This window comes from Melanerpes formicivorus, unplaced genomic scaffold, assembly GCF_026170545.1.
Source record: "Melanerpes formicivorus ecotype bairdi unplaced genomic scaffold, bMelFor1.0.p_v2 SCAF_5, whole genome shotgun sequence".
Lineage (NCBI taxonomy): Eukaryota > Metazoa > Chordata > Aves > Piciformes > Picidae > Melanerpes > Melanerpes formicivorus.
Window position 1 is genome coordinate 12,337,011 of NW_027142357.1, and position 27,878 is coordinate 12,364,888.

The following is a 27,878-nucleotide window of genomic DNA, read 5'->3' on the forward strand; positions in this document are numbered from 1 at the left end:
GACCAAAACAGAGCTGTGCTTCCATATGTGCAAAAGGAAGAGACAAAGTAATAGAGCTTTTCTTTTCTTTTCTCTCCCTGCTCATCTAGTCAATTGAACAAAGGAACTTGCCTGATTGAAAGCCAACACTTGTGAACTTATATTTTGGATAGGCAAGCAGGCGTGGAAGCAGGAGACTGGCTAAAGAGTGGGAGAGATGTGTTGTTTAGTTTCCTACTTTCTTCCAAAACCCTCAAACTCTAACTGCTTACCTCCAGCACCAACAAAGCACAAAAGACCTTTTTGTCACCTTGCTTTTGGTAAATCCAGACAACTGTTTCAGGGCAGATTAGTTCTTAAATGCTACAGATGCTAGACTGTTTATTTTTGTAATATATTTCAAGGAACAGTTTCTCCAACAAACAGTGTAACAGCTGTGGCTGATAAAACTCTTGGGTATAATCATTATCCTCTTTTTCCTGATAGAGATTGTCACAGATTTACCACCGAGTTTCAGCTTAGATGCTGGGGCTAGACAGTCAACCAAAAATAAAACAGAAATGGGCATTCTTATCACGACAAAAATCAAAAGAAGCATTTTCAAGGTTGAAAAACTAAAGGAATTGCAATTGTCAGGTTGGAAGAATGAGCTGTCTCATGCAGGTCCATCCATGTAATTTGGACATGGCTGTATCACTGCAGACCCATTTCTACCATGCATGGTCATGTGGACTTTGCCACAAGATTGAGAATTTTGGAAAGTGGACTCCTGTGCCATCATGAAAGATGTTCTCTGAAGATCTGTTACTTATTTCAAAGCAGAATTTCCACTAGCATCCATCATTTTGCAGTGCCTTATTTACTGACAGCCCTGTTCACTAAGAGCCTGACTGTCTAGAAAACCATCTCAGAATTCACAGCCCAAAAATCTACCCTGAAGTTTTCATAGAGCCAGACTTGGAAACCACTTTAAAATCATGGGCATATTTAGTCTTTTAATATACAACTGTACAGCGTGCAAGGGACAGCTGCATACCTTTGGCAGAATACCTACTTGAAGTTCTTCAACCATACATGTTTTTGCAAGGCAAATTAACCATCAGAATTAATTTTCCAAATAGTGAAGGCAGTGCTCATGCACAATGCAAAGCCAACAGACTTTGGTATTAGATTTCTTTCCTACAAGCAGCACCCCCTTTTAGGGCAAAGCAGTCTCCTTCTGACTGTCTTGCCAGCCCTTCTCAACGGCAGCCTTGAAGACTTAAGCCTAAAATCGTAGGGTTTTTCAGTGCCCTTCTCTGTGGTCTGTCTGCTCCAGCTTTCAATGAGGATGCCAAGTGAAGTGGCGGTTTCTGTGATGCACACACCTGACTGCCACGAACCGGAATGAGACCACCAACCTTTTTTCACATCGGTTACAGAATGACCACTGGAGTTTTGCAGCTTTCCACAGCTGCCAGCCTGGACAGGTTTCAAACTGGCAACCTGAAGCAAAAAATATCCTTACTCCTGATACATCCCATCTTCTGTGTGTTTTAATGAGCAAGCAGGACAACCCCCTGTTATAGAATAACAGTCTTACAGCTGGTTTTAAAGAAGCATTTTGGTTTTTCTGGACTTAAGCCCAAAATCCCACTTGGAGTAACTCACATGAATGTCAGCAGAACAATCTCAGCCAAATATGAAGTTCTTTCCCCCCCCCCTTTAATTAAGCTGTTATTCTCCCAAATCAAATACAAGCACTATCATCACTCCAAACTAAGAAAGCTCATATGTGAATGTTGCCAGGGAAATTTAAAATCAACTTGATAGAGCTTTACTTTTAGCAGAAAGTATGTTTTTTTTGCTGGGTGCTTCCCTAACAAGCCAACTGTTATAATTGAAATGAGGCAGGTTTCTAGACTATCAAATGTAAAAGAAGTTTTCTCTCTGCATTCTTCCTGCCTTCAGAAGGGATGCAACATCCTACTTTTTCTAGATCTGGTTTAACTCTGCATTTTGAGGAGATGATTATGCCAAAAACTTACCTATTTGTCACAGCTGCTCACTTCATTCCTAGGACCACTACAAGTTTGCTGGCCAAGACAATTTTGTCCTGACACTTCTGAGCACATTTGCTAGCACAGTTCTGCAGGAGTTGATGTTCCTAGTATCATTCATGCACAGAGTCCAAATATTAGAAGAGCAGTACTTATGCCCAGCCCAGATGACCTAAAGTCCTCAACCTCCATCTGCCCTTACAAAAAAAAAACAATAATCAAACAAACCAACCAAAAACCCAACCCAAATCAAAACCAAACACACACACACCAAAAACCAACAAACAAAAAACCCCAACCAAACAAAAAACCTTGCTACATCCCTTATCAATTTATTTCCAGCCTACATGGGAGCATTAAAAAGAGTGTGGTACAAAGATGCTAGAAATGACAAAAGACAGAGGTAAAAAAAAAAATAGAGAGGAAGTACATATCTACTGCTCATTAACTGATTTCAGATGATACCAGCTTGCTGGGGTTGTTTTTTTTGCAGCTCTGGCAGGAAATGTTTTATTTGCTTAGTAAAGTTTTCACATGCAATATGCTGTTGCTGTTTTGTTTTGTTTCTTGAATCCCTTACCTATATATTTATTATAGACAGATATTATACCCTCACAGCAAAGAAGCACTTCAAAGTGCTAGTTAACTCCTCAGAGCTGACTGAATTATACCGTAAATACAAGGGTACTGAAATGACAACAATAAAGGGATCTGTACTTTGAACAATAAACACGAACTGTAGCTGTGCTTTGGATTTTATGCATGCTCTAGCTAATAGGTATTCAGCTTGTGTGGGCCAGTGACATTTAAATAAACACATGTGCAGTCCAAGGGGGTTGGCTGCAGAGCCTCTTGTCAATTGAATCCAGCCCTGGGAACACTAATAGAGTGGTTCAGGATTGCAGTAATTCCACAGAGGGCTAGCCCTTGGTGGTATCTCTCCTGAAACCATAAGGCATCCTCCATGGGGAAAAAAAAAAAAAAAAAAAAAGAAAAGAAGAAAGAAGAAGAAAAAAAAAGTGGCAATGGGGATGAGGAGGGAGTGAAAAACCCCAAAACATGTGGCTTCAAAGAGATGCTGAAAATACTGCAAGTAAAAATGTCTCCCAGCCTGCCCTTTTTGGACTGAAGAAGAACTCTGCTTCCCTGTAACTGACCTAGCTTGTCAACCTTAACAGTGTTTCTACACCACATCAGAAAAAAAACAAAACAAACAAATCACCTTTTAAACAGAGCCATTATTTTTAGCTCTGCAAAGCAAGGCCACGGAGTACACTCATGTAAATCCATTACCAATATGAAAGGAACAGACATTTGAGTTACAGGACCCTGAAGGATCCCAAGATAACTTTCTGCAGCACATGAAGTCCTGAGGTCATCTCTGCGTGTGAAGACTGGTTTGATTATGGTGGAATAAGCTTGATTGCACTTCTGGAAAGGAGAAAGACTAACTCTGTAAGTCTTTCTTTACATGTTCTAGCAAGCCAGTCAGTAGCCCTAAAAATCAAAAATTACTTGGCAGTATCAGACACACTGAGGGGCTAATAGTCACTATTTTAATCCTCAGGCCCTCATTCCAAAATAAGAGAAAAAAACTGTGAAATGTCCCAAGCACTTGTTTTACAGCATGCACATAAACCACATATGATGCCTTGAGTATTCTTGGGGCATAAAATATTCTCCCTCGCTGTTGTCGAAAGCATAGTTTTACATCCAGGTGTTACCTCTTCTCAGCACCAGTGCATACTGGTGCAGATGAGGGATAACCCAGGATAAACCAGGGCTCTAAGCCTTTCAAAAAGAGAAGTGAGCAGCTAAAAAATAAGAACAATTAAATACAAACAAAACACACCAACAAAACAACAACAAAAATACAGAAGGGAATTAATTGAGCTACTTACCATGGAGTTTAATGCTGTGCAAAGCAGTGGAGGCTCTGTAATAGCATTATAGATAATTAGAAAACTAGGATGAAAAAAACATGCTTTTGGTAGCTGGAGTCATGCCTCCTGGGGAATTCTTTGTGGGCATCAATGCATATGTAAGTAGGGGCAATTTAGCTGATACCATGTACTCTGGTTTCTCTAAAGCTCCCTCACCACAGGGTCCTAGGAAATTAATCTCTCCTGGGATTAGAAGAAAGGTTCTCAAGTGAATTCAAAACTGGTAGAAAATAGGAAGGGACAGGTAGGTATAAATGGTTATTTTTCACAGTGGAGAGAATCCCAGTGGAATTCTGCAGCAATTTGGGCTTTGATATGGGTTGTTCTCAGAGCCTAAAGAATCTGTAAAATGGATATAAGGATGGTTTGCAGAGGATAAAGATTTAAAAAAATAAAAGAAAGAGAGACAGATTAGCAGAAACGAGAGCTGTCTCTGAAGTGCTGCAAAAGGACTGAAGAACATGCCAGTAAAACAGACTACCAGGTGCTGATAAATAAGCAGCAGCACAAAATCAAAGAGACTTCACCACAGTCCCCTCAGTAGTTATTACCACTCAGGAAAGAGATCATTCAAATTGACAAAGACATCAGTTCATTCCCAAACAGCAAGCAAAGAGATGAACAGGCTGTAAGGCATCGCCAAGAAGCAGCTTGAGAAATCCATCTCCTTAAGTTATACCATACAACTGGCCAGTTACTTCTTTGCCTGAAAAAGAGGTGACTTCTGGATCCCTATCACCTTTTCCATCAAATCAGGAGGTGTGTGGTGGTGAACACATTGTCACTCCTTGTGACGGTACAAGAGCACTGTCTGATGCACATTCTTAACATACAGATTAAAAACTAAACCATTACTCTTTTGCATGTGAATTGTGGACGTCACTACTCTAGACAATTGTGAAAGCTCGAAAAGGGAGCATGTTCCAGAGACAGTGAGCCAAAATGGTGGAAGGTCAGCTGAACAAAAAGATTCAGGAAACAGAAATAGCTTCCAGTGCAGTAAGCTATTAAGCTGCAGCGTGCTAGGAGGGTTTGCTGGAGCCAGCATCATCCCTGTTTTCATGTGCCTTCCATTAAGCATCTATTACCACCCAGTGTCAGAGATCGTGCTCAAAGCTAGTGAGCCTTCGGTCTGCCTTCTACAGCTGCTCCTGCATTTCACAGATTAACTCTGGATCCGGACATAATTGGTACAGAAAGGAAAACGCTGAAAGAAGTCTGGGAGAGAATGTCTAGCATGCGTTCCTAATGGAGCCAGTGCTTTCAAAACTGTTTGTCTAAATATATTTTTAAAAAAACAACAAAACCCCACAACACACTGCAGTCAATAGGATTTAGGCATGGATGGAACTTCTAAAGCATGCCACCATAGCAGGGAAAAAAAGAGTATTTGGAGCAAGGGGAATTTTTCCCACAACCATGTTCTTGATGGGGGACATTAAGAGGCAGAACCCTTGTATGTGAAGTGTCTGGAGAAGAGGCTAGACAGATAAAACAAACAATAATCACAATAATCAAGTCAATGGAATAATTACTTCTCATTAGCAAAGTCATCTATGCCTTCTAAAGGAAATTAAAGTAGTAGTAATTGAACTACCAGTCAAGCTTGCAAGCTGCCATCATAAACTGCCTTAGTACCTGTTCTTGAATTTTGCATTTTAAAAGGGAAGACACGTGGATTAATAAAGATATAACCATGGAGAATCAGCATGATTTCTGTAAAGGGAGGTTTTGCCTCATCAGACTATGCTGGTTTTGTGAAGGAGACAGCAAGCACATGGATAAGGGAGATACTTGCTCTGATCTTGGATTTCCCAAAATCTTTCCAGTGTTCTCCGTCACCAAGCACACTGAGATGTCATGGGATGAGAGGGAAGGTCCTTGCGCAGATCAGAAGTAATAAAAAAAAGGCAAAAAAAGAACACTAAGGAGAAGGTACAAAGCTAAGGCTAGCTGAGGTTGGTGATGCAGAATTAACCAGGATGTTTCAGTACATGCTTCCTTCTGCTGTCGCGGGAGTGGAGCACTGCAGCTGCTGTCTCCCAGCTGCCCACCACTATGGTGGTGGAGTCTCTTCTCTTGCAGCAGCTGCAGACACTCCCCTTGATTTCACTGAAGCCCTGACTCACCTTCTTTGCCAAGGAACGAGCTCTCCACTTTTGGCTTTCAGCTCACTTGCTTTTTCTGTAGCAGTGTGGTTCCCAGCAAGACCTCAGTGGCTGCTCTGTAGTACAGCAGAGGTTCCCTAAATCTCCATGAGCCTTATTTGATCAACCTTACTGCACAGGCAGTAGGTTATATCAGAAGGCTCTTTAGACAGTAAAAGTGCTTTTGAAGCAGGACAGAAACCAGGTTCACAATCTTCTATGCCTTTCTTTTTTTTTTTCCCCCCTCCTTTCCAGCTACCCTGTGTCATGGATGAGGCTACTTCCCATCACATTTCACAAGTGGCAAGTCACAGCATCACTTCTTTTACTCTAAAACTTTTACTCACCAGACATTTCTTAAAACATCCATTTCATGGAGAAATACTTCTGAGCGCATCAGTGTCTGCAATCAGCATGTATGCATGCGGAAAAACATTATGGATTGCCACAAAACCTGTCAGACCCAGGGGCAGCTGGAGGTAATGCTGAGGCTGATGGATTCACCTGCCTTGTCCAGCTGCGCCATTTAGAAAAATCTGTGATGCTGGTTTTGGTGGAGCAGGGTGCTTAACCCTTCCTGAAGGTTGGAAAGCTAGAGCTGCCACAGGGAGCACAACACAGAGAAAGAAAAAGTAGTATGTCTTGGGGTAGAGAATTGCCTAGAAAAACAGAGCTGAGCTCTGCAAAATTAGTTCAAAGAGGATGTTGAATTTATGAAAAAAAAAAATAATAATAATAAAATTGTATCTAACTATGCTGAACACAGTCCTGACCCCACTACTGTCCTTGTCCTTATGAAAATGAATGTAGAATAAGACACAACTGTATAGAAATAGATCTCGTGCTCACTGAGATCAATGGAAAGATTCTTGTTGATGTCAACAGCCACTGGCACAGCCCTCAAATGAAAAACATAACAAGCATTTATATTCAATAACAAAGCCATAGGGATACTTGAAGGTGCTTGAAGTCACAGAATTAGTGAGCAGGGACATCGTCAACTAGGTCAGGAGACTCAGAGACCCATCCAACCTGACCTTAAATTTTTCCAGGGACAGGGCTTCTACTACCTCTCTGGGCAACCTGTGCTAGTGTTTCATCATGGCCACTGTAAAAAAACATCTTCCTTCTATCTAGTCTGAATCTGTTTTAGTTTAAAACCATCAGCCCTTTTCCTGTCACAACAGACCCTGCTAAATCTTTCTTAGAAGCCCCCTTTAAGTGTTGAAAGGCCTAGACTTACTTCCCAACATAGCCAGCAAGTAGACAGCAACATTCCTGCATATTCTCATCCAGCCACAGCACTGTGCTCACAGCTGACCACCTTGGAGCCCATGGGGTTACAGGTTTCTCTGAGGGATGAGCATCACCTTGTCAGAGAGGCTGTGAGCCTCACTGAGGAGGTTGCAGGTAGAGGATCCAGCCCCAAATCCTGATGCAGTGCCTATCAGGTGCCAAATCTAAGAGTGGTCTTAGGGAATATATGCAAACACCTGCCTAAAAGCAACTGAATTGGGACCGCCAACTCATTTTACACAGACTACAAAATATTTACCATGATTTCCATTCACCAGCAAGTGAGGCTCAGATGTCATATTGATTGGGTGCAGTGTAAGATGCTTGACAGACAGAAATGATGCAGAGCAATCTGGAAAGCACGGGAAGCTGGGTTTCCCAGAACAACATGTATTTTTCGAGACAACCCAATGCAAGTATATGCAAGTAGGAACAATAACACATGTTTCATTTTGAGGACAAGAGGCTGTATTCATTTGTGACTGAACCCAAAGAGTCCCTGGTTAATAACTATCTGCACGGGAACCTGCAGAAATAGAGGGAGAGCTCATTTAGGTACTTGGATACATATACAGCAGAGAAACAGCAAAGCACTTTGGCAAGACCGTGGCTGGAAGAGTGCAGAAAACACATCTGGAAGGCAGCCAGCCAGACAAGAGGCACAGATCTCAGCAGAAGCCTGGAAAACCTGTGCTGAAGTTGAAGGCTGGAACAGTTCATCCCACCTTGGACTGGAGACAGTCTGAAGAGTCAATAACAACCTGTATTGGAAGAGCAGGAGGAAAGATTTCTCATAAAAGAGGTCTCCTGAATTTAGGAGAAACAGGCTCAAGAGCCAACTTGCTGGCCATAGCAGGACTCAGTCTCAGGATTTGAAGTGAAATATTCATATTTCAGCGACAAGAGTCACTGAAACAACTCTGTCATGCACCTGAGTCCTCCCCAGCCATCACCAGACAAATCTGTAAGTCTGAAAGAGATATTTTGCTAAAAACCTGGCTCCAAAAGGAACCCCCAGGGAAGTTATTTAAAAAAAAACAAAACACCAAACCCCACACAAACAAAACAAACAACAACAAGAGCAAACCACTAAAGCTTGTGTCATTTTTGAGCATCACAGCAATACTTAACTTTGTGGAGCATGATCAGTGTTTCTACACTTAGATTTTCACATGCTCAACAGTATAAAGTTCCCAGACTGGTTGTATTATGTTATTTTCATTTGTCTGTAGTTACCAGATAGTTTCATTTATTTCAGTTAGGGGAATATTTCTTTCAAGAGCTAAAGATAGCCAAATACCCCAAAAGATCATTTTAATGCTGTGAGAAGCTGTTCTATGCTATTATGACAGCATCTGCTATATTTTTGGGTGATCTACTGCTGTGCCTTAGGTTCTGTGTTTAAACAACTGACTTGTGCTGTGGAGCATTATGCAGATTTGTTTACACTCACCTGAGTTACTGCTAACAGGAAGTCTTTGTTAAGCACCACAGGGCAGTATTTCTTTGTGATGGAAAGGCAATGCCATTACACTACAACCAAAACTAACACAGCATTTTCCTCTGATGGACTGATTGCTGTTATCAGGGAACCCTGTGATCCTTGCTTGCAGCAGCAGATGCCTGCTATGCTAAACACAGGATCCAACAAATTACCAAATAAAAAAAAAAAAACCCAAAACAAAACCAAAGCAAAAATTAAAATCCACCTTTTAGAGTAATGCTTCTTTCCATCTTCAGCAAGGTAGCAAAGCAAATCTAGTTCAAACCAAAATTACCTCAAACAGCAACTGCAGTATGCTTGTGGCTACTCAGGAAATTATGCTGAACGGGAGAAGGGCCAGATAATTTAGGACCAGGGAAGCATCTTGTATGGGATTGAAACAACAAAGAGAAAAAAAATCAAGGATCATGAAGAGCTGTATGGAATGCACAGTTTGGTAACAAATGTCTAAAACCTGATCCTGGCACCATCCCCTAAACAGTACCCTGGAGCAGAGACTTGCTTCAGCTAATGCTAACGTGTGGATCAACAGGGCCTGTCAGAGACCATGCCTCCAGCCCAGTCCCACTACAATTTCTTTGTCCTGAAGCAAACAGTGCATGTGCCCAGTTCTAGTCTGCAGTTGTTATGAAAGCCAGTTTGTGAGCTATGAGGCAGAGAAACCTCTTTAGAAGCTGAGGTGCAAAGCAGCATCTTCACTTCCCTCCCTGTTAATTTATTTCAAGCTTTTAAAAGATGGATTCCTTTGTGATCAGTTATTCCTTGACGGTACTTGTGCTTTCAGTAGGAAACAGGTCTACTTCATTGGTTCCAACCTGCACAATTGAAAAACAGCCTTTCCTTTGCAAGTTAATTATAGGAGAAAGCTGCTATCTGCTTAAGTCCTTCCTCAGGCAACCTACACAAGAAGCTTGGCCACAGGAGTCCCCTGTACAGTCAGATTTGCTTTGGAAGTTGATAAGAGTAAGAGAGAGATAAATCAGGGGATGCACACGGGAATGTTGTCTGCACTGCTCAGTTGAGCTGTTAAGCCTGTAGCCACCAGCCTTTACTATTTCTTTCCAGAGCCTCTGGCCATAAGCACTTGTGATGTTAAAGGATGAGCGCCTGCACCAGTTAACTCTTACATAGTCCTTGCTTCTTACTAATTGTATATGCTACCACATACACAGACATTCCTGACTCAGTCCTTTGAAGTCCTTTTGCACTCTGAATTTTCAGACTCTGGCAGTTTCAATATTTGCTTTTTCTAGATTGCCAAAACAGCAGTGAAATCTAATCCTCAGATTCTTAAAACCACTAGCATTTGATCCTTTTATTACCAGATACCTGCTGAGAGCTGCCTGTGTTGATATTTTACTGAGAGCAGAACACTTCCTACCCTGTTATTATCTGAAAACACTTGGAAAAATAACACATCCAGAAGGCTGCCATGAAGGCATCCTGAAGATGAAAGCTGCCATCAGTCATGCTGACATTTCAGGATATGATCTAGGACACCATTTTTGGTCAGACCATCTGTATCCGGACCTGAGCAAAGCCTTCCACACTGTCCCGCACCACATCCTGGTCTCCAAGCTGGTGCAGAATGGGTTTGCTGGGTGGACCATTCAGTGGATAAAGAACTGGCTTGATGGCCACACCAAAAGGGTTGCTGTCAATAGGTCCATGTCCAAGTGGAGGCCAGTGACAAGTGGAGCCCCTCAGGGATCAGTACTGGGATCGGTCTTGTTTAACATCTTTGTTGGTGACATGGACAGTGGCATTGAATGCACCCTCAGCAAGTTTGCTGATGACACCAAGCTGTGAGGTGTGTCTGACATGCTGGAGGGAAGGGATCTATCCAGAAGGACCTTGACAGGCTGGAGAGGTGGGCACAAGCCAACCTCATGAGGTTCAACAAGAGCAAGTGCAAGGTCCTGCATCTGGGTCGGGGCAATCCCAAGTACAGACAAAGGCTGGGCAGCAACTGGCTTGAGAGCATCCCTGAAGAAAAGGTGCTGGTGGATGAGAAGCTCAATATGAGCCACTAGTGTGCACTTGCAGCCCAGAAAGCCAATCAGATCCTGGGCTGCATCAAGAGAAGCATAACCAGCAGGTCTAGGGAGGTGATTCTCCCCCCTCTACACTGCTGTGGTGAGATCCCACCTGGAGTACTGCATCCAGTTTTGGAGCCCCTATTACAGGAAGGATCTGGAGGAGCTGGAACGTTTCCAGAGGAGGGCCATGAGGGTGATCAGAAGGCTGGAGCACCTCTCCTATACAGACAGACTGAGGAAGTTGGGGCCATTCAGTCTGGAGAAGAGAAGGCTCCAAGGAGACCTTATTGTGGCCTTCCAGTATCTGAAGGGGGTCTTCAAGAAAGCTGGAGAGGGACTTTTTAGGGAATCAGGTAGTGATAGGACTAGGGGGAATAGAAAAAAAATAGAAATGGGTAGATTCAGATTGGATGTTAGGAAGAAGTTTTTCCCCATGAAGGTGGTGAGACACTGGAACAGGTTGCCCACGGAGGTGGTGGAAGCTCCATCCCTGGAGGTTTTTAAAGCCAGGCTGGATGTGGCTCTGAGCAACCTGATCTAGAGTGAGGTGTCCCTGCCAAAGGCAGGGTGGTTGGAACTAGATGATCCTTGAGGTCTCTTCTGACCCTAACAATTCTGTGATTGGTTTAAAACAAGCTCAATTAATCACACCACTGGTAGCAGGAGTACCCTCCAACAGGTAATGATGCTTTTTATGGACAGATGGTACAAATGGTACCTTTATGACCACCCAGATCACATAATGCTTTTGTCTTTAATGTGCTCACAGATTCTTAGTGCACTTCTCAGCTTGTTATATGAGCTGTAATCGTAACTTTCTGCAGTATCACAAGTAAAATTGTCATATCTGAGTGCAATTTGCTATCAGCCTGGTTTAAATTCTCCTCATCTGACTGACTGAGTAGTCTTTCCCAGCTCAAATAATGTCCTTAAATAATCCCACTATTCCACAGTGAAGAAAACAGCTGCTTCAGAAAAGATAGCTTGCAATTTTGCACTGGTTAACAGGATAGGAAGGCACGAATCCTTAGAAAGACAAAGGTAAGTGTAAGCTGAACAGCATATTGAAAAGGTAATGCCAATGTTTGGGGGGTTTCTCACTGTTTATACTGAGATACTTGGTTTTTTCTCCATTTGTTCTCTCCCAAGTAGCAAACATTAATCTCTCCCTTCTCCACCTAGCCCCTTGCCATGAGCAGAGATGAAATAAACAGCTGGGCTACTCCTGCCAAGAGCAATTTCATTTCCCAGGAGTGCCAAAACCCACTGTTGTCTGCATCCTGGCATCAGCCATTTCAGCACAGCCTCAGGAACAGGATTTGCACATCCAGCAATAGAAAGAACTTGGCTTTTCGTACGTCTGACCAAAATAACGGCTATTTAAAAATATCCTTGGCAAGGGAACGGCAGAGAGCGCCTTAAAATATACATCAAACTACTTAAAATCTGCAGGGACTCAATGAGCCATCAGAGGAGAGTGGTTTAACGTTACAGACAGCAAAGGGGGTCATTGTTACAGCCACATGGAAAGAAAAGTACTTCCTTTTCAAAGGGGAGTCGGAAACAGAGTTTAGTTTCAAGGGGCTTTTTGGTTGGTTTTGAGGTTTGGATTTTCTTTTTTTAACCTTCTCTGTGGAAGGCGAGGCAGCCAAGTGCCAGGACTGCACTGCCAGTCAGCTCCAGGAGAAGTGCCTTGCCCAGTGGCAGAGGGCTTTGGAAACAGATGCTGGGGCAGTCCTGTCTTCTCCCTAGCAGGCAGCTGGAAGAAGAAAAACACCTACCTACTGGTAGGCATCCAATGGAAATCCGCTTGCATTCCCTTACAGCTTTCTTGAAGTCAAACCGAGAGCCCGTGAAACATTTCAACATCACCAGAAGAGGAAGTTTTTATCACCTCCATCACAATTTCCATTTGCCTGGAATGTTTCTCACGGTTGTGAGGAGCAGGTAACACAGCAGAGGTGGTCTTGGCCAGTGCCAGGAGGTAGCCCAGTCAAGTACTGATTTTCAAGGTGCTCTTCTTGTCAAGAACGTGCCAGTTTCAGTTCCTGTGGAAACACATAGTGTTAGAAGAGTGGGCTATGCAGTTTGGGGCAAGAGAAACTGGTAACAAGAAGGCACTGCATGAAGGAGCATGCTTTCTGCTCAGGCTCAGCTTGCAAGAAGCTCTTAAGAACAGTCTCTCTCCTGAAGAGGAAAATTCACGAGCCCTGGAGCAGCAAGCAGAATGTTTCAAAAGGACTCAGAGGTGGTGCCAAGAAGGCAGCCCAAGATCCCCTGGTTGCAATTCCAGCAATATCTGCATCTTCACCTGTTCTGCTGCTTTTTACAAGCCTTCAACAATCTCCTGCTATTGCCTTGCTGACAGTTGCTCTAATGGGCCTGACAGCTCAAAGAGCAGCCAGATCCACAAACACTGGCTTCCTGCTATCTTCCACCTTCTCCAGAAAGTTTTTGCTCCTCTTTTCCATGTCTATACAGCTTGTGGTCCAAGAAACCAAAAAAGAGCCAGCAGAGAGACCTGTACTCCTCAGTGCCAAAGACTTCTGCAAAAGGTCTGACTGCAGAGGGGTCTGAGAACAAAATATACACAGATCTGGCTATGAGCAGTAGGGGCAAAGAAAAGAAGTAATTTGCTAGGCTTGCCAAAGAGAACAGAGTGAGAATGGATGCTACTGCCAGGATTACACCTGAAGCAGCCAGCTGTGGTAAGAATGGTCTAGAGTGGTAACCAGGAGAGAGTGAGGCTGCATGGGTGCTGGGCTCTACTGGGCCAAGAGATGGAAATGCAGCTACCAAGGTACAAAGTGGAAACACCTACAGTTCATTTCAAAGCCATAACAACTCCTTTGGAGATGTTTGCTTTAGGGTAGGATTCCTGCAAGTGGAGAAGGCCATGGATGCCTAGAGGTCTGACTCCAGAGGAATGTCTCCAAATAGGCAGGAGAGGAGAACAAGGGAGCAACCACTCATCCAGAAGAGTCAAGGCACACAGTGATTGATGTGGAAGGAAAAAGATAACTCAGCTGGAGCAAGCATCATGTTTGCAGTACTAAGACTTCTAGAAAAAGGTGCCTGCAGCGTAGCTTAGGCAGATCTGAAGATGTTCATGGATTGAAGAAGAAAATCAGCACCAGGTACACTGCCAGCATGTTTTATTGAGGCCAATGCTGGAAGCAGAGAAGCCCAGAAAATGTTTGTGGTTTGATGTAGGACAGAGAAAAGACATAAATTACATGAGCAATAAAGACTAACAGAGCACTGCACATGGACCCACAAGCTTCCCTTACAGCAACCACACACAAACAAGTCGGAAACCGGTTCAAAGACCACAAGAAGCGAGGAACTACAAGATCTAAAAGACACATGAGCTAAGATAATAATTTCCCATGCTCCATACTACCCATTTGTCATCTGTGGAGGAGCTGGCCAGAGAGACTTCAGGCAGATAGTCTGTACCCACACGGTCAGCGTTGCTGTGCCAGAGCAGCAGATTTGTAGAGTGAAGCATATCCATGCTATGTATACTTTAAAGTTTAACTTTAGATAACTCTAGTGTCCTGTGACCTGGATGCCTATTAACAATGGTCATGCATTGCACATCTGGTCTGAAAGGAACTGTTTCTCTAGATGCACCCACAGTTAATGTGGTCTTCTGCAGGTTGTTGCCAAGCAAGTTCTGCCCCCATGCCAAGTTCAGGCTACACAGCAGCCCACAGCATCGCAGTTAGCACAGATGTTTCAGCATCTGCTCTGCTCATTGCTGGGATGATGCCAGCATCAGGAGGACAAGAAGGGACTTGGGAAATGTGGATCTATATTTGGGTCAGAAACCACTTACTCAAGTTTGCAGTTTCCAAGGGATGCAGCATTAAGCATAAAAAAAGATCTCCTTGAGGGAAATAGCACATGTATAGCTTCTGAACAGCACAGAGAGCTTTCTCTAACTTGGAGCTTTTTGAAGGGCAGCACTGTCCCACACTATCCCCACTCTGTTTCTGCTGCAGATCTCTCTCTCTGCTGGTACCTTAGCCTAATCACCTACCTCCTTAGGTCTGGATCACCATGAAGATGAGAAGAGGACAAACAAGCTTGTTATTGATGTGTTTTGGCATGACTCCATTTATTATTGATGTGATGTGTAAACGATGGCCTGCTGTCCATTTCCTTTGTTGTAAAGTGTTAATATAAATTATTAAAAATAGTCTGAGGCATGAAATATGTGGCATAAAAACACTTGCCCATGAGTGATGGATGTAGCATGCAGCTACATCCAAGCTGCATGCTTAATGTGACAGCTCTGAAGGCTGGCACTGACTGCTTGTACAAGTGATGGGAGCCTCTGTAGAGTCATTTCCTTCCCATGCTGAGGAACGGGGGTGGCATTAAAGGAGAGCACTCTGTGGAAGTCAGAAGTTGACAGCATGTGTGTTATAGGAAGAGCTCTCCAAGGAGGACTAAAGATGCAACACTTGACATGGACAGCAAGAGGAAAAAAAAACCAAAACAAACCAAAAAGCCCCAAACTGATGCCTTTCAAAGGGAAGTGCTGCTCTACTGAAGTGTGAATTGCATGGCCTGAACTGGAAGCAAAACACCCTTTCATCCCACTGCAGGCCCCCTATTCTATAGTATATCAGCTCTCGGTACCACAGCACCACAAGAAGCAGTTCACTGTCATGCTGCAAGTGCAGGAAGACAAGGAGGAGGAATAAGAAGAAAAACCAAGTGCCAGTGCTTAATTACTCAAAGTTTCAGCTAATTCCTCCCCAGGAAAGAGGAATCCTTGGGGATGAAGCACACACTCCAAGGAAGAGGGGGGCCCGATCCTCTTTATACTGTAGGAAGATTTTGCAACTGAGCATCTGGCTCTACCTCAGTTATTTCAAGTCACCTAGTCATCATGGTGGGTCCCAGGTACCCAACAGTCAGTTTACTTCTTTGTTTTGGAGTCAGTTTTCATGCAGGCAGGAGATGTATAAATCCTGAAGGTCAGCCTCTGTCACTTCCTGTTCTTCAGGACAATGTACCATCATTTTTGCCACCATCAGCCTAGGCAAGTCACCATTTCACATTCGGAACCTTATATTCTATTCCTCAAGGGTCCCTTGAACTGGCATCCCATTGGAGGAAGGAGGAACCCTCTTGTCTAGGATGTGCTGAAAGAGAACCATGGCATGGACAGCAAAAAGACAGGACATTAAACTCAACATCTTAAACTTGCATCACTGGGAAGTATGCAGCCGTGTGCAAGAAGCTGTCGGCCACAGAGGTGGAGGTCTCTGCCCTCTCAGTTACAACTCCAGAGTCAGCAGGAAGCACAAGGCAGAGGAGAGTCACAGACCACGTGGACCAGTCCAGCATGCTTTGTGGACCAGTCCAGCATGCTTTGAAGTGCACTGCCTCAAGAAGAGCCTGGTGAGGTGAAGAACACCAAAGCCAGGCTTGCAGCAGTCCCATGAGCTTCATGACAGTGCAACACTAACACCATGAGACAAAAAAAGACCTCTCATGTGATGAGGATGTTTTGGCAAGCATCTCTTGGCTATATAGAAAACAGCTCTTAAAACTGCATGCCCAGAGCAGTTTTCCCTCCATCTCTCCTCCACCTCCTTCTTTCTGGGGATGACAGGTGAGGAGCAAATGCTGCGTTTATTCATCCTCTCTCCACTGATCGTGGCGTGCGTCACTGACTGCACGAGTGTGGGAAGTGCAAGCATGCCTCACAGTCAAATCACCAGCTTAATAACACCTTAGGGAGATACAGGCTCTCTTCCCCTTTTCAAAATAAAAACAGGAGAGGAAATAAGTGTTCCAAGAATATAAACTAAAAATTGAAAAACAGAAAAAAAATCACCCCAAAACAAACAAACAAACCAACCCCACCCAAAACCTCCCCAGCAGGAGGTGAAGCAAAATAAAAAACATCTCATTTTATTTTACATGAGGCAAAAGAGAAAAGATGTTAAGGATGAATGGTGGATGGTAAGGATGCCGGACTAAGGAAGCTGAGCAGCGGCACAGGACAAGGCAGCCAGGCTGCAGCAGCCCTAGGGAAGGTCAGTGCCACCAAATTCCAGTCAGGGTTACACACAACCAGAACACCAGCCACCAATTCCCAGAAAGCTGGGCAAGATGGCATTAACAAAAAAAGTCAGTCACGCCGCTTGGCCATCACTGATCATTTCCATGAAGACCTGTGAATTTTGGAAGGAAGGTTTGAAGGTGCAAGATAGATATTTGGAGAACCCCTGAACCAAGACTATGCAATTTCACTCTCAGCAGCCACCCATGGGCTCAACTTCTGCAAATCACCAAAGTCCCCAGCCCCAACAGCCACCACTAGTGGGTCTTGGCACCAGCTCCTATAGGCACCTCCAAAGGCAGACTTTCTACCACATGCCTGCAGCCAGCTGCATGCTTAATCTCTGATATTTTTATCCCCTGGAGAGCTGACACAGTAGCCCAGACATGCTGATCAGACAGACACGTAACTAAGCTTTTATTAGAGAGGGGGCATTTTGTTTGCTCAGTGTTTCAAAGCTGCCCCAGCAGATCCACAACATCCCATGGATATGATGGCTGTACTAGCTGCCCGGAAGGCCCTGTTGTCCAGATCAGGGGCTTTGCAAAACCTGAGATCACCCTACATAAAGAATGCAACAGTGAGATCAGCTCTTCACCTTATGATGAAGACTACCAACATGCAAGTGCTTAGCACCATGGCAGGAGGAACACAGAGTGTGGATGACAGCAGACATCTCCAGTCGGGGAGAGGAGTCTGGCTTCCATATACATAAGAAGATTCCTTTATAGTGGGATATCCAGGACCATTTCTAAACAAGGAGGTACAGAGCTTTTACGTCTGAGTGGCCTTAAGAGGAGCAGTACAGCCTAGTGACATCCATGTCCCCAGATGAGGAGCCAGGAAAGCAGGCAGGAACCTGTCATAATGAACTTTCCCACAGCTCAGAGTTTTGTGATATTCAGCTACAGGGAACCCTGGTGCTTCGAGAAGGTACAGCATTCAGCAGGGCTTCACCTCTCTCCCAAAGGCCATAAAATACCTTCATAACAGGAGCCTACCAGCTCTGACACTGATGACCTGCACCAGCTTTGCCAATATCCCTCATCTTTCACCAGCGCCAGCTTCACAGCTTGGGCTTGCACCATCCCTGCAGCATGCTGAGGGCCATCAAATCATTCCCAACACAGAGATGCAGCCCATGGGGCAGCAAGCAGAGCTGGAGGCCAGCTCAGGACTCGCAGGATGCTGCTGCCCAGGATGCTGCAGACCCGCATGCAGCCACGTGCCGCCACGCGCCGGCTCCTCTGCCACAAGCTGCCTGTGCTGAGGAGCCCACGCTCCGGCAGGCAGATGATGTTTTTCTGAATGCATCCCCATTTATGAGACATTACTCACAAGCTGGAGAATAAAATAGAATAATAGCATCCATCAGCGTTAGTCATGTTTTAAATGTGTACCTTTCAGAACAGCATGGGATTTGATAGGATAATCTTCCAATAGACACGTAGGAAGCTTTCATTGAGGGACACAAACCTGTTGTCAAATTACAGCTTGCTGCTCTTTGTGCTGCTACACTGAATACTGTGTTTGGGGAGCTGAGACTTAGAGCAGGATGAGGGGGGTCCACAGCACATAGAAATGGATTCAGAGCAAAACAACAGGTTTTGGAAGTTTTGCAAACTCTGGGCACCAAAATTCCTGTAGCTATTGATGCCAGGCCGTACCTGACTAGTTTCAGGTACCAGGCCATGCCTGACCAGTTTCACCATGGCTTTTTCTTCACCTTCCTCTACTCATTGTCTCCACCATCCTCAGTGGATGTATACCCAAACGAATCCTGCACTGCTGAAAAAGAACAGGAGCCAATTCAGAAGAATAAACTCATTTTGCACATGTGGAGTCAGGCCTCAAAGTTCTGCAAGCAAGGAATGCTGCAGCCTCCCGCAAGCCTCATGTTTGGGATGCCTTACCAGAAGGGGCTGGGAGTTTTGCAAGGAAGCTGATTAAGCTGGGAGGATGAAGTTTTGTCTCAAAACCCAAAATGCTTCACTCATGCATCTGTTTTGATGATCCCCTGACAAAAAGCAGAAACCCACTTGCTGGCAAAGCCCAGCTCTCCAGCACCCTATCTGAGGTCTGCCCTTCTGGGAAGCCCACAGAGACAAACTGGCTCAGCACCAGGACCACTGTGTTTTGTTTGAGAAAATTCATTGCAGGATTTCAGCTCTATGAACAACTTGTGTCTTTTTTCTTTTCTTACCCCATCCATGTTTGAGGCACAGTGAAATCTGCCAAGCGGTCTTTGCTGTATGTTTAAGAAGATGGAGTGGAAATTTGGTTCCAAGTCAGATGCTTTTAACCAATTAGCAGCGGCAAGATGTAAGAGAACAGCAATTTTGCACAGCAGTGTGGTGATGTTCCTTATAGCCTCCTGCAGATCTGGGAAAGGCGTCTGTGATATATTAACAAAACAAAGCAGAGGAGATGGGAGAAGGGCCTAATGTCTCATGCCTTGCCACAGGGAAGACCTGCTCTGTGCTCTGGCTCACCCAGGATAAGGAAGTTTACTTCCTCATGGCTAAAAGCTCCAGGTCAATACAGACAGCCATGGCCAATGGAGACAGTCAGCTAGCTCCACAGCCTTCAGATTTCTAATAAGCTTTCAGCTCTGTTAGAATACACAGGCAGCCTCCAGGAAAGTAAAAACCCAATGGGTGCCCTTGTCCAGGGCTGCCTTGTGTGTGTGTGTATATATTCTATGTATATATGTGTATGTATGTGTGTATATGTACATATAAACAAACATACACACACACACCCCCAAACAACCACAGAAAAAGTAAAAGTAGAGAACAGCAAAATAAAAAGGGGAGGGAAAGAGTTGCATAAGGATGCTGCAGTTCACCTAGGTTCACATGGTAAAGATTGATGTCCTTGATCATGGGCAAGCTGTGAACAAGCCTGCACACCTGTATAGCAGAGGGATGAAGTTTGGGGGCCTCTCAAAGCACAAGAGAGGGATTAAAACAAGCCTGTCTTTGCAGAGCACATCCACAAGTGCATGGTGTGACTCATGGCCCTTCTGAACCTCAGACAGTCCCTTGCATCACCCCAAACACATGAAGAGCTCAGTTTTCCCCTGGCAGTGCAGTGCCTGCTACAATAACATTGTAAAAATGAGGAATAGCAAAACCATTATACTCCTTCCCCTTTCCTTTTGCATTCAGGTAGGGAATGAATTAGGAAAAGAAACAACTAATTGATGTGATAGAGCTTTCAACAGGAAGAACAATGTCCCCTGTTCACCTCTCCCCTACCTCTCTCGGGGGACCACAGACCTGACCAGATCTGCATACCCTGGGCCTTGTGGCAGAAAGGAGCTGGCAGAATGATGACTTTCCTTTTAAGCTAAATTGAGGTGGGGGAAAAAAAAATAATTAAATAACAAGAGTATCCTGCACGTTTTTGAGCATGAGACTCCCATACAAATGGTCCCTGAATTGTTTAAGCCACTTGGGCTCCTTCCTTATGCTGTTTCTAAGTTTGAAGAATGCCTGCTGGGTATGATTAATATTCCTCCTCCTACACCTACCCGTTACTCCTGACAGCAAAAATTAAAACAGGACCTTCTCTTCATTCAACCCCAGCCCACAGGAACGTGGTTACACGGGGAAAGTTGCAAATAAAAAAAGGAAAGGTTTGTAGATCTCTTGCATTCACAGCCGGGAGAAGCGTAGCTCTCATTCACATCCCCGATGGAAGAAAGATCCCTCACCTCCTTCCAAGGAGATGCTTGGCATGAGCACAGCTCAGCTGGATTTGAAGGGAAAGCCACAGCAGACAGCACCTTAATGCAAGTCCCTTTCAAGGTAGGGATGTCCGTGGGATCACTGTAGTCTTGCACCAGGCAGTGTTGCTATGGGCACTGCTGCCTAGAAGCAGCCAACAAGACAGGGAATAGAGAGGAGCCATCCCAGAGCCTTCAAAAACTCACCTTCTTATTAAGCTGCATGTGTTTCTCCCCTCATCTTCCCTTCTTTTGTGTGAAGTTACCTTTCACCACTGAATAAAGTTTTATCCTGAATCAAAGCACCCTGTGCAGATGTGCTAATTCATGTATTTAAACAGATGCTCAACAACGGGTGGGAGAGAGGACACGACAGCTCCATATAAATCATTACTCTGAGCAATCTCACATCAGCCTAGCCCTCTGCAAATGTCTCTGTAGATGACATCTGATAGGGTGAGCAGGGGAGACACTGCAGAGCCCTTCAGGGAGAAGCCCCTCACGATCCATATCCGAGTGTTTTCCTCATGATATTAGGTCAGTCTGTATTAGGGTGGGAAGAAAAAACATCATGATTTACTACAAGACCAGGGGCCATACTGACAACCTGCTGACACCTTCAGAGGTGAAGTGTGTCCAAGTGCGTTCTTTTCACTATGGCTGGGGAGAGACATGTAGCCTTGCTGCATTTTTGCAGCAGCATCATGATAACCTGACTGAGCAGGGACAGTGGTGGAGGAGCAGTGATGGAGTGCAGCCTCACTAATAAAAGACTGGTTTTTGTCATCCTGCCTCTGTTTTCACAGGGAGTTTTGTTCTACATGTGGAGCTGGTCTTGACATTACCATCAAAACCTTTTCCAAGGTGGAAGGTAGAACAAGAGCAGAGATTTTTGTCTCTTCATTGCATGAAGAGCAGAGCATTCCCACCTCTGAGCAGGCTTTTCCAGCACAATACCCAGCAAGTGGGGTAGGGTAGTCAGCAGAGCCCAGTCCATTCTGCAGAACATCAGGGTCTCAAGAACTTCATAGCTTCCACGTCAAGCACACGCAAAACCCTGCAAGGACTTTGCAAGGTTGTACGATATCCTAAGCTAGAACGCTAAAGGTACCAAACAGCTCCAAGTCACAGTACAGATCTGTGCTCTGCTGGTATCCAAACTTCAATCCAAGGAAAACTAAGAGTCTCTGGACTTGGGACTGCATACAGTGAAGTCAATGACAAAGTACCAGGTTTACTGTTGTGATATCTATTGCAAGTGGACAAGCAGTTGGATGCAAGGGCAGCATCCCAGGATATTTTTTATGCCACTTCTGTTCGGCTTGTGGGTTGTATGAATCCAGAGGAGAGCAAAGCATGCTGCAGACCTTTCCCTTGAAACTGGCAGCCTCTAGCTGAGAAAACATTTTAAATCATCTGGACCCACAGGCCTACAACAGGCATTTGGAGATGTCCTGTATCCCAAATTCATACCCTGACTTTGGCCAGCCAAAGACATTTAATCTCAAGATAAGCCCTGCTATGACCAAATGGATTGTACTCATCACTCACAAGCAGAGAACCCCAAGACATAGCAAAAACCTCCAAAGACTTTCCAAGGTTGTACAACATCCTAAACTAGAGCATTAAAGATACTAAACAGCTGCAAATGTGGTACTTTATCAACTTTGCCCCACTCAATTTTAGCCAGGGAGAGTGGTTTGCCTTTCCTTTATCCTCCTTGTAAAAAGGGGTGGGGAAGTGAATATTTCCCCCATACTTCACCATCTGGCTTTGCCATGGCAGATCACTGAACACTACAGGATAGAGCTTAGTTTGATTATGGAAAGCTTCAAGGAGCATCATACAGGATGCACACAATACTAATGAACCAGAGACCTCCTTAGGAAGAAAAAAGAAGAGGCATTTTTTTAAATTGCAACCCTTTCTTTTCAGTTGGCTTCCACCCTCATTTAAAAGCAAGAACGAGTCATCAGGCAAACTTAAGAATATTGCTGTTCTACAGCAGCTTGAGTTTCAGATGCAAGCAAGTAGGACTCATCTGCGGCACTGCATGGCAATCGCCTGCCAACTGCTGCTGCACTCCTCCATACATTTTATATGCCCCCTAAGCAGGGCTGTGCCTGCTGTCACTTGAGAGCAGCAGTTGGCCTACCTGCAGTGCATTAACCCCTAGGGGATAGGTGCCAGACCTAAACTAAAATGATGATGATGATGATGCAGGCTTGGAGGCTTTCCCGCCTCCCTCCCCACCCACTTAAAGATGGATAACCACTTTTTAAGACCCTTGAAAACCTCCATGACCCATACCACAATACCCTACCATACCACCTCCCTACAGAGAAAGCTCAGGGCAAGCACAGAAAGGCTATAGCTTGGCTGGGAAGGGGGAGAGACCTAAGCTCCATTGCTACTCCAGCTCCATCACCATGACAGTCAGATGCTGTGAAATTTCACAGGTCTGCTGCCCTACAAATAAAGTTAATCCCTACCTTCCACAAAGCATCTCCACAGGGCACATGTAGAGGGTGAAGACACAGTGAGGAACAACTACATTCCTCTTTAATGAGGATAAAGAGCAAAATGGAGTCAATTAAGTCTGGTTCTGGTGACATGCATCTAAGTACATGAAAATTGGTATAAGCTAAAGCTCGACAAGTTGTTTGAACTCCGTGGGCAGGATTTGGGGTTTTGGTTGGTTTTTTGCTTGTTTTTTCAAAATTAGTTTTTCATGAAGCATTTAATTATTCCCTCCCCCCTCCCCCTCCCCTCTGTTACTGGTAGGTTCAAAGGACACGTGGGACAGATTCAGCTCAACAGTTTGTAAACAGCTGATGTGGGAGGGAGAGGGCACTTAAGTTATTGGAATTGTTTTCATTCAAAAATTTTTGTAAATTAATTCCTCCCCCAAGTGCCTGCTATAAACACCACATAGCCATGTTCCTCCTCTTCAAATGGATCATGTAGACAGATGTGCCTTCTGTTCTTTCACAAACATCAAGGCTGCCTCGCTCACTGTGTAAATGCCAAGGTGCTAATTAGTTGTAACGGGAGTCAGGCGAGGACAAGGGAACATGACGGCAGCCGTACAGCAGCGAGGAGAAGGAGCTGCTCTTAGCTTTTAAACAATCCTTCCACAGCCTCTAAGGAATGGGATAGGCAGTGCAGCATTGCAGGGAGTATCCAGTCACTGGAACACTAGCAGAAAGAGGAGCTGATGGTGCGTGGTGGCTAAGCAGGAGTTACTCTTTCCCCACATATGCTAGGTGCCCTGCAGCCAAAGGAGTGTATCCCCAAGCTCACATGCTGTGGTACCTATCTCTAAGCAGGAAAAAAGGGGAGCATGCACAAGGGAGGCATACATTGATCTGGCATACAGCCTTGTCCCTGAGTCTATAATCTCTATTTCTGCAGCAGACACCAGTCCCTTGTTTTCTGGGCTGGCACTGACAAGTTAGATGCTTCCTTCTCACTCCTTTCCAACTTCAACTCTGAGCAGTCAAAGAGTTGTTACACCACATTGCCATCAATACTTTATGATTCCATTCCCCACTCCACCACACAGTGATATTGTAAGCCTCAGGACAGGGTTATCATTTCCATCCTCTTTGTTTAGGCAGTACCTGCTGACCATTTAATGGCACAGTAATCACTGTGTAGCACCAAGGTAATTACATGGTAATTACTGTTTCAGTGCAAGAAAATCCTCCTCTCTTCCTACCTGTGATACAGGCCATGTAGCAGCTCCTTCTGTCCTTTACCACATCTGACTGCAGTCACTTCCTACAGCCCATAATTGTCAAGCGGTCACAAGGTGTTTAACTGGTGTGCCTCAAATTACCATTTGGGAGACAAGTGAAAGCAGGTGTAGCACCACACAGGTGCCCAGTTAGAGCAATGGCCCTGTTTAACAGCACCCAGCTCTGCTTTCTCCCTGTTGTAGCTATAGAGGAAAGGTAGGAGGAGGACAGATGGAGGAGGTTGGTGGTGGGGAGAAAAGCCCTGCAGAATTTGGCAAGTGCTTCCAGGTGTCAAAAGGGAGAGTCAAGGCATTTTGTCTCAGCAGCAACCAACTGAATTTCTACCACCTTGCTGTGGCAAGGGAAGTTTATAAGCCTTCATCCTCCATGCACCCCCTTCCTGCCCTCAGCTCTCTCATGCCCAGCCAAGGCAGGCTTATACCTGCTGCTGTGGTCACCCAGGGGCTGGATCCTACACATGTGGGGCAGAAGAGCCCTTTTTGGTGTGGTAACTTTGTTCACAGCCCCAGGATCCCTGCCAGCCAGCTCAGCTGAGACACAATCTTTCAGCTCAGGCACAATTTTCCACTTGAAACATCTTTGCTATTAGCAAGCCAACCCCAGCATCAAGATCTGACCAGCTCCATGGTGGCTGTCACACTGCAGTCCCACCAATGGTTTACCAGGGGTTGCAGCAGGGATGCTCTGATACTTGTTACTGACACTACTCAAGAATATTATTCTTCACCTGCTAAAGAATAACCAGCCACAATCAGAATATGTTTCCCTTTCCACCAAGCTTCAAAGATCTTCTTCCCCAGACTGGTAGGAGTGAGAAGTAATTAAATGTTATTTCTCACTAGTTATTGCTTCTCCTGCATCTCTGAGCAGCTGTCTCTTGGCTCTCACTCACGATTTGAGCTTGCTGGAAGCATCCCTGGGTTGCCCTTTCTACTCTTCGGTAAGCTGACTTTTCCCAAGGACTCCCTCCCGCACTTCCCTGCAGGAAAACAAAGGAAGTACTGCCTCCTCTGCCAGCTCATAATCCTTTACTCAAACATGCAGATTATTCAAACATGAGCAGGGATTTCATACCAGGTTTTGGAATGCAAGGGACTTGAGTGTATTAAATTCCACCCTTTTAACTTTAGCATGCTAAGTCCTGCTGCACAGAGCAGCGATGCTGAGCACTGGGAGGAGCAATCACTCTTACAGCCTGGAGACAGAGCTCCTCACCTTCTGCCCAGTGGGAAAATGCAGGCATCACAAGCCAGCCACTTCCCACCACCTGGAATCAAAGTGGAGATCACACACAGGATCCTTTCATTGTGGGGTTAATAAGTTCAGCTTCTGGAGAAAGGTGAGAAGTACCATATTCCAGATCACATCAAGCAGTGTAGTAGTTCGAGGGCCCAAATCATCAGTGATCACCAAAAGCAGCTGAAGAGATACCTAGGAGGAGACTGGCAGCTACTGGAAGATGGTGAAATAGGAGAAGCAGCAGCAGGAGAGGCTTCTGGCCACTCTATGGCTTTATTCTCTCCTCCTCATCCCATATCATTCCCATGCCAGCCTGCCCTGGCCAGGGGCAGATCATATGCACCACTTCTCCCAACTTCCCCACCAACCCTGGGCTCCCTCTGTCCCAGGATATAATTCAGCCACCTACTCCGATCTCTCTCCTCCTGGTACACTTTATGCCAAGTCCCTGGTTGCATTGCACTATGAGGTCAGCTCTTTGACAACAGATAAACACCTCTGGCTGATGAGGTTGTGCCATGGTGTCCAAGGCCTGAACTTGCATTTCCTCTGTCCTTGGCCTTTTCCTAGAAGTCTCAAGAAAGCCAAGTTTCAGCTACATCTGTCAGCAGAGAATAGCACAGCAATCTGGAGTCTGGATCCCTGTAAATAAGATAATGAGAATGAAAAAAATGTAAAAGGAAGAGCATTGGGATATCCCCAGTTGTAACAGCTATGGCAGCACATCAGTACCAGTGACACTGCTCTGCAGGACTCTGTAGGTCTGTGAGGAGGGCACAGGGAACCACAAAGACCTGTGGCAATGGGAGGAAGGTAAAGGAGATACTGCTGCTATAGGCACAGGCTTAACCAGCAGCAAACTCAAGTCCTCCCAGTAACTCACACCTGTATGAGCTTGCTGGTTTCCCATGTTTCCCAGTGCAGGCAAACCTAGCCAGTGACACCTTCATCGGGGGGGCAGGATGGGGAAAAGGCACAGTTTAGCAACACTGCTAGAGCAGAAAGACCCAACAGTGTGGGGTTATCAAAGGCTGTAGCCTGCCTGTGTAGACACAGAGGACTCTGCTTACCTTTTCGATCTGCTGCTCAGCTGGTACTGCTGCAATGGAGGCTTTGGAAATGCCTGAAGCCCTGGGTGGAGATGTGGGACACAAGCAGGTCTCCCCAGCAGCCATAGAGAGAAACCGATGCTGTGGTGTTTTAATGAGGATGTTTAAGGAGGGTCTTGTTGTTGAAAGAATCAAGCTGCTCACCAGCCTGGGGTACACCAACAGGATAGAATGGGATGACAAATGCCCATTCTGAGCATATGCAAGAGGAGCATTTCCCTCAGCTGAGGATCTACTGGAGGCAGGTTACAGCAATGCCTTGCCAGCACACACCCCAGAGCATGGACAGACTTCAGCACTGGTGCTCCTCCTGCTGCTCCATGCTTGTGGATGCCAACCCAGCACAGCTAGCCAGAGCAATGGTATGGATAGCAACAGAATCATATGCATTTAACCCTAATGCAGATATCCATGTACCAGGCCAACACTCACTTATGTGCTCTCTGAAACCTTCAGCAGCAAATCCTCCCCAACGAGCACCATGCACAGTGAAACAAGCACCAGCACACTAAGACAGAGGTGCAGGACATAATGGAGTGCACTGCTCCCCAAACCAGGAGGTACAATTCAGCACCCTGTGGACTGTTGTCCTTGCGTACAGAAATTACCCATGTGCTGTGGTGCTGAAGATGGGCACTGTGCAGCTCCAGGGCTGCAACAGTGCGAGGGGCCATGCATGGCTCCTCAAAACACACTATGCCCCTATATGCACTTATCTCCATATCCAGGGGTGACAGCACGGCCCTGCAAGCATACCTGTGCTCCTGGGGACCAAAATAATGAAGCTGCGTGGCAGGGAGGCTGGCTCTGACTCACCCACTGCTCCAAAATACTCTTTCCTCAGGAGAAACTGGCTTTTTCTGCTGCTCTTGTTTTAAAGATGGCTTTGAGGGGGTTTCCTCCACCCTATACCTGCAGTGTCTTGCTGGTGGTACTGAGCTGCTGAGCTGGGGGATGCTTTTGCAATGTTTAGGGTTTTATCCCCCAAACACCACCTGTCTCCAAAT

General features: G+C 45.2%; 1 long non-coding RNA gene across 1 annotated transcript; it reads right to left on the reverse strand.

Moving 5' to 3' along the window:
* Nucleotides 1-7,842: 7,842 nt before the first annotated feature.
* On the reverse strand, nt 7,843-24,547 carry LOC137441160 (uncharacterized). Its single transcript, XR_010987343.1, has 3 exons — nt 24,484-24,547; nt 12,729-12,995; nt 7,843-8,165 (listed from the first exon to the last, which is right to left on the reverse strand). It is a non-coding gene; the product is annotated as an uncharacterized lncRNA (long non-coding RNA).
* Nucleotides 24,548-27,878: the final 3,331 nt, after the last annotated feature.